Source organism: Macrobrachium nipponense, chromosome 24 (genome assembly GCF_015104395.2).
Source record: "Macrobrachium nipponense isolate FS-2020 chromosome 24, ASM1510439v2, whole genome shotgun sequence".
NCBI classification, from domain to species: domain Eukaryota; kingdom Metazoa; phylum Arthropoda; class Malacostraca; order Decapoda; family Palaemonidae; genus Macrobrachium; species Macrobrachium nipponense.
This window is the reverse complement of record NC_061091.1, coordinates 48,585,823-48,595,822: the sequence shown is the minus strand read 5'-3', so window position 1 is coordinate 48,595,822 and position 10,000 is coordinate 48,585,823. Positions and strand designations below refer to the sequence as shown.

Sequence of the window (10,000 nt, the reverse complement as noted above, 5' to 3'; positions counted from 1 at the left end):
GGGCTCCAAAGGGAAATCAGCTTGCAGAGAGAGAGAGAGAGAGGTGACAGACAATGAAATATGAATGATAAGGAAGTGAAACCGGTACTTTTGAATTAAGGAGACGTGAGCAGAAAGCAGTGACTTACTTGTCCCTTGCTTAAACATTTGGAAACCAGAAGGCACCACAACAATACTTGCGAACGATTCCACATTTGACTGGGAGCCAAGATAAAACTCCTGACAAACAAATTAAGTGTTAAACCTGATACTCGATATCGACACAGGGGTTGCAGCAGCAGCAGCAGCCAGCCTACGTAGTGTTACTAGCAAAAACAGCTAGGTCAGGCAAAGAAGTGTGCAACGGGTGTTTGTCACCGTAGTATATTTTATGCAACAAACATAATGAACTCACGTCTATGCCAGAAATCAATAACTAAGCGTTGGCAATATAAACTTGACTGACGACCATATACGTACATGCATAAGAGAAGCAAAGTCCCAAGATAAAAAATAAACTTATAAAAGCTTAATCAGCAGCAAACTGAAACATGGTAAGCTGAAAAGGGAAAGTGTATCCGAGTGATGGTTCCTGAGTCGTATGGAACACCGCCCCAGGTGGCTTTTCACTTGGCGCCGTTCAGGTGGTTGTCGGAGTCTGTTCTGGAGACTCGAAACTGAGGTAAGAACTGAGGAAATTCTGAAGATACTTGTGGCACGTCCTTTAGTTTTTAATACAGCTGAATAACACTTTAATACTAATAAAAGTGATGCGAAGCAATTGTAACTATATATTACTAAAATAAATCAAATAATAATTATAATGAGTAAAAATAGTAAGATAATTATAGTTTTTTTCCAAAATCAAAAGAAGCTGAATTGGCAAATTAACAGGTGGGAGCAAAAAGCACAAGGGAATAATTTTCATATCACAAAAATAACATCTACCAAAACCTAGTAAAAATCACATGACCATATGAATAACCGCATATCTATGTATACATACACACGCACACACACACACACACACACACACACATATATATATATATATATATATATATATATAATATATATATATATATATATATAGTTTACAGTAGCAAAAAGTGCTAGGCCAGATCAAGAAGAGTGCATTGGGATGTTCATCGTTTTAGTACATTTTATACAACAAAAAGGGCAAATCTAGTTTACGTTTATGCCAAAAATAATGGTAAGGTCTGGCAGATGCATACACAAGCTATATATATATATATATATATATATATATATATATATATATATAATATATATATGTATATATATACGACTGGTAAAAGTTGTTTTGTTACTGCAGAATTTCATATAATAAAAGGAGCCCATAGAAATGCCAAAATATAGAAAGTAAGTAGTATATTTCAGAGATTGCTGTCTCTCTCTTCAGGCAGGTAATGAATGAGAAAGGTTACAGGAAAGGTAATATTCATACCAAGAGATCCACCCACTAGGTCACCCCCACTGATAATTTCTCTTTAATTTTCTTAAGCGTTGGTTGAAGGAAGATTTTACCTATGATATCTGAATCCCAGGCACCCTTTGAGATGTTCATTACCTGTCTTTTTTTAATCAACGCCGACTCTATCATCTGGCTTTTTTTATCGACATTTTGGTTGTTTGTATGGTGTTTTTATGTTGCATGGAACTAGTGGTTATTCAGAAACGGGACCAACGGCTTTACGTTACTTCCGAACCACGTCGAGAGTGAACTTCTATTACCAGAAATACACATCTCTCACACCTCAATAGAATGCCCGAGAATGGAACTCGCGGCCAACTAGGGGCACGTCAACATCATACCGACCACGCCACTGAGGAGCTTGTACCGACATTTGCTGCTATAAATTATATGTGACAAATTCCAATACAAATTAGGCACAAAAGCCAGATGATAGTCAGCACTGATTAAACAAAGGCAAGTATTGAACATCTCACTGGGTGCCTGGGATTCAGATATCATAGGTAAAATCTTCCTTTAACCAACGCTAAAGAAAATTAAAGAGAAATTATCAGCAGGGGTGACCTAGTGAAACGGCTACCTGTGGATGGATCTCTTCGTATAAATACCACCTTTTCTGTAACTTTTCTCATTCATTACCTACCTGAAGAGAGAGAGACAGCGTTCTCTGAAATATACTACTTACTTTCTATCTTTTGGCATTTTTATGGGCTCCTCTTATTATATATATATATATATATATGTATATATATATATATATATATATATATATATATATATATATATACACAATATAAATAATTATTTTGTCATGGTTTTTAAAAACATTTTCAGGATTTTTCAGGAACATGTTCTTTATCTTTGACGTAAATTACCACAGTCTACTAATTACCAGGTACGTGTAAGCGGCATAGGTCAACAGAGGCTCTGCAAGTGTTCAGAAAATAGGCATAAGTTGAACCCTTACACAAACCCCTCCCCCCTCCCCGTACCCTCTGCCCAATCCCGATTTTGGATCTCTCATAGTGAAATCCTTCAGTCTAAATAAAAAAAAAATTATAAGTAGCTAAAAAAGGAAATAAATAATAATTTACTTCTCCTAACTCTAAACTATACGGATGGCTTTACTTGCTTCTTCAGGTGATGTCACAATAGCTTTGTTGATCATTTTTCCTTGATATAAAAATGAGGTCTCAATGCAATAACTTCAGTCACACGATACGGAATTAAATCAATCGTATAAATGAATTCAGTTACGAATTCACTGGACAAAATTAATCTTATAAAAATGGGAAAAACTATTATGCCCACCTGTACACATTTATTTAACCTTCATAACGGTAAGAGAAAGATAAGAACAAAAGAACTTTCACATAATAGAGAGAGAGAGAGAGAGAAGAGAGAGAGCGAGGGGAGAGAGGACGACGAGAGAGAGAGAGATGAGAGAGAGAGAGGAGAGAAGTTGGATATCTGATAAATAGTATTACTTCCGTGAATAGTGAACTATCGAGCAGAAGCCCTCACATTTCAAATGAAGATTTAATAGTGAACCGGATCTCTCAGGTTTGTTATTTTCCTCACTCTTTTGACCCCTACCTGCGATTGACAACATTCGATTATCAGCCAGATACATAACTTCTTTGGTAACTATGAAATAAGTTGAAACGGTCCAAGATATTTAAACTTCTCGTCAATTGTAGAAAGGGCTGCACTAACAGTGGTGTTGGATTTCATCGACCGCTTAAAAACTAGACCTAACCTTCTCACCCTCCACCCCGCAATATACCTTTTAAGGAATACTAAAGCAGCCGAATAATGATAATAATAATAATAAATTATTTCCTTTAATATGATTACCATATTAACAATAAACAAAGGTTTACTTTCATTTCCAGACACATACAGAAAGAACAACTTTACCACTTCACTGAAATAATAATAGCAATAATAATATCCACAGGAGTAAAGAAAAATAACAACCAGTCCCCATAATGACTGATGACGATGACAATTTACTTATATATATACTATATATTATATATATATATATATATATATATATATGTATGTATATGTATATACTATATGTATGTATACATCAATCAAAACAAACAATTGCAGTTTCTTGGTAATAAAACTAATAAACTAACTGGCGTCTCTATAAAATCATGAAGGATCATCCCTGTTTTAATTAAGAATGTTCCACTGTATTATTGATTTTTAATACACGGCAGTTTGATGTTTGGAAAACAAGACCGTCATAAGAGAGAAAAAACTGGCTGCTGTTGTTCAAGTTGACGTGAAAAACAGAAAACTCGCCCTTTGAACCAAAGTTCAGGAACTTTTTCAGCTACACACACATATATATGCGTGTGTGTGTGTATGAGAGAGAGAGAGAGAGAGAGAGAGAGAGAGATTCAGCAATCAATATAAAGGTGCATACGGATCAAAGAGACTTGGCCCAACCTCAATCATTTAACTTCTAAAGCATGACGCGTGATTTATATCTCCCATTACCACTACGAAATTTATAGATAATAAATACCAAACCAGTTTCGGCTTTATTTCTAAGTCATTATCGATAATAGCTTGGAAATAAAGACGAAGCCGGTCATGATTTACACGCAGTCTTTCATACACAAACACACACACAAATATACAAATTATATAATTCCTCAAACATTTCTGGAATTAATTAAACTAAAAAGCTTTTCACTTATTGACTAAACCGCTTCTGAAATCAACCGTTACGGTTCCAAGGTAAAAAATGCTCTTTATTTTTTCATTCAGAATTATTCGTTTGCCTTGTGCATGTGCTCGATAAGAGCGCTTAGTTGCCCGTTCCACTGGCCTCTGGAAAAAAAAAAAAAAAAACTGCTCCCCGTGCACAACCACTCCGTAACAGGTTGTCTTCGCAACACCTAGGCAGTGACATTTCATTTATCTCATGATAACAGGTGTGCAAAAGCCTTATTTTATGTTTTCCTCTTAACAAATAATGGTTTTATTACATCATTATGTATATCTGTTGAAAAATACAATTCCTCATATGCACACACACACACACACACACACACACACACCACACACACATACACACATATATATATATATATATATATATATATATATATTATATATATATATATATATATAATGTGTGTGAATAAGTGTAGATAATGTACAATTTCACAACACACTTCCTTGAGTCTTTCATTCAGCCTTACTTTCCAGAACTGCTTTGTGGATCACAACTTGCCTATTGTTTCTCCAGCGCTGATGGTGGCAGAAATTCCCTGTATGTCTCCTCCCTCGACTTGTTAGTGTCAGGGAACTTCTGAGGGCGGTTTTCTTTCTTCTTTCGTTGAGAAAAGTTTACTTTTCAAAGTTCCACAGAGGGACACGGCCTACGACTTCTCGTCAAAGAAAATGGCACTTGTTGAGCAGGAATAACGGAGTAAAAACGAGATCGTGTGTGTGAAAAGGTATTTAGGGGAATGACTTCGACGGGGAGGTTTCACAAGGAAAAACTCGGTAACATGCACGCGCGCACACACTCACACAACGGGCGCCTCAGTGTCAGGGAATGGCAAGAGCAGCGCCGTACACCTCCGGTCGACACAAGTCAGTTGCGAACACTGGCGTCGCCTCGCTGCTAATGCTGGCTGGCCGCTACCCGTCCCACTTTTTATTAACGAATCAGGCAGGATTGGCGCTTCCACCGAATAAATTGCAAGAGCATTAGAATGCCCCAATCAAGGTTAATCGTTTTTTCTTAAGGGTTAGTGCAAACCTATGGGTCTAGAGGTACAGTACACCGATTTATCCTATGATAAACGTGCAGACCATTGCTACTTAGACTTCAATAGATCGGTACGAGGTACTACATGTAAAAATGAAAGTTGAAATTTCGCTCAGGTCGGTCATAGGAGTCTCTCTCTCTCTCTGTGGGTGAGGGTCCTGAGAGAGTAGATCGAGGGTTGCAGGACGGAAGGGGGATAGTGAAGTGGGAGAAGACTCTAACTGCCCTTCTAACAGATTCCCCCCATTCCGCAAAACCCTATCACAGGTAACAGATACCGGATCACTTTTCCTCCGTAGATCAGTCCTGATTGATCCGTGTAAGTCCCTGCCAAGTGACGACTCACGCTTGATAATGCTTTCTTAAAGGTTTTTCAGTATCTAATGTTGCCTTAGAACTCAGAGGTCTGATATAAGTGGTAATGGGTCACTAAGAGACCCGAGGCAGAGACCACATTGGAATGAGAAACACTATTTGTTAATCGTTTTTTTCCCCCCTAGAAAATACCATTGCTTCCGTGCCGCTGAAGGTCCGCCTCTCGTTGTTGAGTTCGGGCCTGGACTAGACGGGGACACTAGGTTGCTAGTCCTGCTCGCCTCCCCATTTTGTATATAGTTTATATTAAATTACTGAAACCATTCATCGATGTTTACTAAAGATAGGGAAATGTGTCTGTTAACTGTTTGGGTAAGAGGACTTCTAACGCTTCTGCGTTACTTCAGCGGGTGGTTATGTTCCGAATATGTAGCCTTGAAATAAGTGGAATGTCATGAAGGGTAAAATGTGACTGACTTTCCGTGACCCGCTGACCTCTCTTATGTTACATCAAAATGAGAAATAGCTATGATCTTCCTCTCGAGACAGACGATTATCTTGTTCATTCGGATATTGGAATCCATCTTTTCCTCTCTCTCTCTCTCTCTGTAGCTTACCTTTCGGTCTTCCGCTCACCCCGGATTACAAAGGTCAGATGTAAATACCCCCTTTTTCTTCTATTTTAAATAAGGAAAGGAAATTAACTTTCCGCATAAACTAGTTCTTTTACCTCGACTGGAGTTTTACCTTATTACCTTATACAACTTGGAGATTAACAGAACGTCCAACCTAATATTACCAAGATCTGAAGATAGGACTGACCAACCTCTTAACTGAAGACGATTAGTATTAGACGCCAGAATTGAAGGAAATTGCGCAATTAACCACCACTGAGATACAAGTCAGCAATATATACAAAATGTCGGTCATGCCACCTTTGTCTCCGTTCCTGTCCTTGTTTTTTGTTGTGCTGAAGCAATAATGTCAGGGCCCTCATGAAATTTCGAAAAATGTTGGTTCTTCTTAATTAATAGGAAATTCTCGACTAATGCGCCATCAGATGCCCTACCTACCTACCACCCTTGGCAAGCCAACAGCAGCGCATAGGGCTCACTCCCGATGTACCCACAATCTGGCTTCGGACCTTGGTACTAGGGCTCAACTTTCGACCTTGGCTGGAAATGATCGTTTCCTAAAACTTTAATGTCTCTGTTGACCTAAGCTGTTAATTATGTACCTAATTGTTAGTCGACTGTTGTTGGTTACACCTTGAGTGTGAAGGCAGAAAGATGAAAGGAAGTGACCAGTAATCTATAAAAATATCTCCACCATCATAACATGAAACAAATAAAAAATGCATCAAAGTTTCTGAACAGCATACAATGCGGTATGAAATTCTCAGCCACAGCCCACGAAACTTTCAGCCACGGCCCATGCAACTCTTAGCGATGGTCCATGAAACTTTCAGCCACATCCCAGTGATGGCCTATGTTGTTCGCACCTATAGCAGTGCCAGGAGCACGATCATTGCTAACTTTAACCATAAATAAGATAAATACTACTGAGGCTAGAGTGTTGCAATTTGGAATGTTTGATGTTTGGAGGGAGGATGATCAACATAACAATTTGCAGCCCTCTAGCCTAAGTAGTTTTTTAAGATATGAGACAAATAGCCATCTAATTATTTTCCTTTAACAGAAAACTAACAAGGCGTTATCCGACCTCCAGCTTACTCGAGATGCACGGAAGATTTTCCCCTCACGCATAATTTGCAAAAATTGTATTCCTAACTTTTAACATGAATTAAAACTTGCTAAAATCTATGGTCAAATAGAGCGTTGTTTTACCAACGAAAATTAAAATAAATATGCTATATTTTATCAGAAAAATGTTTCTGTATTGTTTAAAATGCACATTATTCATATTCAACATTTTCATTCAAATAAATAAATCATAAATATCCTATATAAAATTCCTGTATCTTTAACTCAACGCGGAACACCTTTTTCAGACGTTTTTAGGGTCTTCCATGAACCATTCCTATTCCCCCAACAAGAACAGTAACAAGAAAAGAAGTTAAACAACAACAACAAAGTAGTTTGTAAGCTCATTCCTCAAATACTTTCTCTCCCTCTCTCTCTCTCTCTTCCTCTCCTCCTCTTCCTCCTTCTCTCTCCATACTCTCCCTCCTCGTCCCCTCCCCTCGTCTCTCTCTCTCCTCTTCTCTTCTCTCTCTCATACCGACGCACGAAACGGCAAAGTGGTCATTCTACCTGCTAATGAGAAATTCACGACGTTTTCTATATCTTTTCAAATGGAACATACACTGATACATATCTAACTACTGCTTCAAAGATGTAGCATTTGCAACTCGTTTAACGAATATATTTATTAAATTGTGAAGAAGAAATGGCGATATGGACTTGTCATTTTAAAAAGGAAACGATTACACTGAAATGCTAGTAAAACACTTCTCATAACTATTAAGGATCATAATCGTTTTTTTTTATTTTTACATTGTTAATGACACATAAATAAATTAAAAATACGGGTTATGACCTGTCTCTCTTAAAGACGAAGTAAACAATCAAAGAATGTCACCTAAACACTTCAACCTGACCCATATGAAATGTATGTTAGTCTTTTATTTACATTCACTTACGTCATTTTCAATATACATCTCGGAAAATTTGGCATTTGGGAAAATTGCCTTAAAAAAGAAGAAATACGAAGTGTTACCTCAGCCCTTTATCTATGAAATTAGCAAATTAAAACCAATGATGATATTGGAAACGTTAACGAAATACTTCCCTGACCGCTGTGTGTGAGTGTGTGTGTGTGTGTGTGTGTAAAGTTAAGATTTGTCCCTACAGTTTGGAAAAACGAATAATGATTTTGATTATTTAAACAGACGATTTCCCTGGCCAGCCACAAAATGGAGTCATTCATGACAGCAGTCTTGACTATTTATATTGCCCAAATTTTCTTTTGGAATGCATTTTTACGGCCAATATCTTGCCCAGTAAACCCACAGAAGAGAATGCTCGTGAGCAAGAGAGAGAGAGAGAGAGAGAGAGCGAGAGAGAGAGAGAGAGAGAGAGAGAGAGAGAGAGAGAGGAAGCACACAACAGAAAATGAAGTGAAAAGAGTATATTAATAGGTGTGATGGGCAGGTGAAAATAATGAATCGAAGGAAACTAACCAGCAAATATACTTGAGATGAATCGGAAGAATCATGGCAAAGTAGGAAGGGGCTGGAAAGAAGCAGTCAAGAAATGGAGTGTCCACTCCATTTCTTGACTGCTTCTTTCCAGCCCCTTCCTACTTTGCCATGATTCTTCCGATTCATCTCAAGTATATTTGCTGGTTAGTTTCCTTCGATTCATTATTTTCACCTGCCCATCACACCTATTAATATACTCTTTTCACTTCATTTTCTGTTGTGTGCTTCCTCTCTCTCTCTCTCTCTCTCTCTCTCTCTCTCTCTCTCTCTCTCTCTCTCTCTCTCTCTCTCTCTCTCTCTCTCTCTTGCTCACGAGCATTCTCTTCTGTGGGTTTACTGGGCAAGATATTGGCCGTAAAAATGCATTCCAAAAGAAAATTTGGGCAATATAAATAGTCAAGACTGCTGTCATGAATGACTCCATTTTGTGGCTGGCCAGGGAAATCGTCTGTTTAAATAATCAAAATCATTATTCGTTTTTCCAAACTGTAGGGACAAATCTTAACTTTACACACACACACACACACACACACTCACACACAGCGGTCAGGGAAGTATTTCGTTAACGTTTCCAATATCATCATTTCATGTTGCAGATGTGGTTGCACAAAAAACGAATTGGAAAGATTCATAAAGTGAAGATTCATAAAGGCCTTCCAATGTCAGTTTGATTTCCAAAATAAAACAGTATTCAATCCAGTGTCAAATTGAAATAGACGACTTATGTCTTCAAACCACAAGGAACCTTAAACTTGTCGTGTTCATAATTTCACGATCGAGGATTGTTAATTTCCTTTACAAATGAAGAAACAGAACCCTTTTTTTCAGTGAGTAAGAATTTATTTTCTGTAAAGAATTCCCAAAGAAAAAATTAATTTTTACCATGATATCAAGAAGACAATTCGATCATTTCTACCTATTACAGAGTTGGTGATTTTTTTTTATTTAAAAAAATCAGCGATTTATTTGATCTTATTTATTCATTTGATTTACTTGTTTTTTTTTTATTTGTTAGATATTTTTCCAATCCTTTTTTTCCTCAAAGTGTATTTTATGACAGAATTACTATTAACTTATCTTTTAGGTTTCCAGTTATGGGCTAAGGTATGTACTTGCAATTTTTTTTTATATCAAAATAAATAGATGCAGCACAGTTATGCTTAAGTTTTTATTAACCTCCAAACCA

General features: G+C 37.2%; 1 protein-coding gene across 1 annotated transcript in view; it reads right to left on the bottom strand.

The window, feature by feature from the left end:
• LOC135205607 (beta-hexosaminidase subunit alpha-like) overlaps window positions 1-5,147 on the bottom strand; it is an 85,994-nt gene extending 80,847 nt beyond the window's left edge. The window contains exon 1 of the mRNA XM_064236392.1: window positions 4,734-5,147. The gene's annotated coding sequence lies outside the window, so the exon portion shown is untranslated. The remainder of the gene's footprint in view (window positions 1-4,733) is intronic.
• Between the last annotated feature and the right edge of the window lie 4,853 nt (window positions 5,148-10,000).